Here is a 2,967-nt window from a genome sequence, read left to right as displayed (position 1 = left end):
AAGCATCACCATGTCATGGAGGACCAGGGGAGCATGGATATCAAGCTAAGGAGCTTGGATTTCATCCCATAGGAAGTGGGAGGCTTTGTAGGGTCCTCCTGAGGGGAGCGATGCAGTCCCCCATGCGGTTCTGGGAGACTGTCCTGCCTGAAGGAGAAGAATGTGTCGGCAGGGAAACGGATCAGGATGCGTTCTTGGTAGACTGAGCCTGCCGGTCTCTGGAAGGTAGGTGACCTTGGTCCTGGCTCTGGAGCAGGAATGTCCTCTGATGTCAACAGATGTGTCTTATTTCAGGATGTTTATGTGTATCCATATGCACATCACAAGGTATTTAAGATATTTTGATATTACTGTATGTTGCTGTGGATAATGTGTACTTTTTTGCCCACATTTCTGAGGGGAAAAATAAGGATGTGCATAGTACATGAGTAGTACTAATTCCATATCTATATAAATGTTTTTAATTCTTTTATTTATGTTTATGCATTAACATGTAGGTATGCATTATACCCAGGAGTGCATTATATACAGTAAAATGTGGTAATTGGTGTATGAAAACTCTCTGAGGAAGGCAGATAACAGGTGAAACCAAGCTCACGCAGAGTTTAGTATTAAAACTGCAGATGACAAGCTGTCACTGTTCTACAGAGAGCTAGAAGCATTGGAGTTCATGACCCAGTGCCTATGTGCACAGGGCCAGGTATAGAGATGGTGTTTAATGCTTTCTATTTCTGTAGGGAAATAAGCTATGAGAGATTTACCTCATTTTGACAATGTCACAATGAGATGGCCTCATAATTCCCTCCCTGCCCTGGCATCCATAACACTCAGGTATAGAGGGAGTAAGGGGCCCACCCAGGGTTGCACTGCAGAGTTATCGGGAACCTGAGACTTTGAAGTCTGGTGCAGAAACATCCTAGGTTGGTCAGTGTGTGTTTTGTTTGTTTTGCCGTCACAGAAATCTATGTATGAGGCCACATTGACTATCCTGTAGCAAAAATAAGTAGTCAATTATACAGAAATAATGTTATTTTCAAATCATTAATATAAAAGTTGTTTCTAAGAATTATTTTATTGATTTTATTTATAAAAATGCATAACAAGACCAACATCATTAAGTCTAATGCTGGTCACTGCTTGGTCGAAGTCGTTAAGAAAGTTGATGTTTTCAGACTGAATGGGTTAGGAGCGGGCAGGTCATCTTGAAGGACCCCTGAATTCTGACTCCAAATTACATCATAAAGAGTTGCTTTCAGCTTTTGTTTTAGTCCTAATCATGAAAGATGATGGATTCTCACAGAAGTGGGGAGGGCTAACCACATTCCAGAGTTTGACTATAGGATTCAATAGACATCTCAGACTATCACTGAGAACTTCTTGAGTAGCCACAGTGTGGTTTTCAGTTCATTCCTCTTCTAATTGAGTCAAGCTGAGCAAGGCAAGTGCTTGATAATCAGACCCACCCTCAGGAGCCCACTCCAAGACATTGTGAGAACTTGGGGATAGGCTGGCCTCTGATCCAATCCGTCCATTTCTTCTGGATTTTTTAATTTCATTTATGCCATGTGTCAGTCAGATGGTCTCCAGAAAAACAAAACCAGTAGTATCAATCGATCCATCTATCTATTTATATCTGTGGGTAAGTACTTGTGTGTGTACATATACATATATGCTAATAGACCTCATATTAATAGGGCAGGCTAGGAACTCAGTCAAGAATTGATGCTGCAGTCTGAGTCAGAATTTCTTCTTCTCTAGGAAACTTTAGTTTTTGCTCTTAAGACTTTCGACTGGATAAGGCCCACCCACATTGTCAAGGGCAATCTTCTTTCCTTTAAGTCAATTGATTGTAAATGGTAGCCATATCTACAAAATACCTTCACAGCAACATGTAGCTTAGTATTTGACAAAATAACTGGGTACTGCAGCCTAACCATGTTGACACAAAAAAAACAATCATCATACTGAGTTTCTGCCATTTTTCAAAACCCACGATTCCACTGGACTTGAGACAAGATAGCTACAAAAGAACCATACTTTTTTCAGTTGCCATAAGCTCAACCTATCTGTCCAAATGAGCAACACTCTTGGTTGTTGTTTTTTATGGTAATTTCAAGTTCAGTGTGCCCAGATGTCACATCAGTTAGGAAGCACAAAATTATGAGTCATGGAGGGTCTGGCAGGAGGAATTTTCAAATCCTCTGAACAGCTTTTCATGACCCAGCCATCTGATCACCCTAAAGTACACCCAGTTTCCATGCTCTGCTTCACCTTCTTCCAAGTACCCCATGACCTGGATATGACTCAGGGCCCAAGAATGAAAAAAATAGTCAGAGTCCCAATCACTTCCTCCATCATATCCTTAAGCCCAACTTACAGAGCAGAAAGTCTCCAGATGAATGAGGAAAGTGGAAGCTGAGCCCAGCAATCTTCCCTTCAAATGTGAATGAACGGTTGCGACATTCTTTCCAATCCGGGTCAAAGGAGTTCAGTTTTTCTGCCTTTAGCCTGAGTGTCTCACATGCCACCTTGGTGGGTGGACAGTTTTGCTCTTTCTTGTAGGCTAGTAAATGTATACAATTCTCAAACAAAAAAAATGCAAAAGACAGTAAACAGCAAGCTGTGAGGAGAAGGTGGAGTAACCATCAAACACTGTGGATGAGTACAAGTTGGTAAAACCACTTTGAAAACCTATGTGGCAATAGCTCCAAAAGCTGAAAACACCTTAGTTCCCTGCAGTCCCTCTCCTGGGCATATGCCCAACATACATGCACACAGTGGAATGCCCACAGCAATGCTATTTATTATAGCCCAAAGCTGGAAACAACACAAATGTCTACAAGCAGTAGAATGGACACATAGGTATATTCACACAATGGGATACAGCAATGAGAATGATAATCTGTGGCTACAGAAGAATATCATAAACTTAATATAGAGCCAAAGAGACAAGACATCAGAAAAGGA

The sequence above is a fragment of the Phyllostomus hastatus genome, unplaced genomic scaffold, assembly GCF_019186645.2.
Source record: "Phyllostomus hastatus isolate PE091 unplaced genomic scaffold, TTU_PhHast_1.1 phas_contig_34, whole genome shotgun sequence".
In the NCBI taxonomy this organism is placed as follows: domain Eukaryota; kingdom Metazoa; phylum Chordata; class Mammalia; order Chiroptera; family Phyllostomidae; genus Phyllostomus; species Phyllostomus hastatus.
This window is presented reverse-complemented; position numbering follows the sequence as displayed.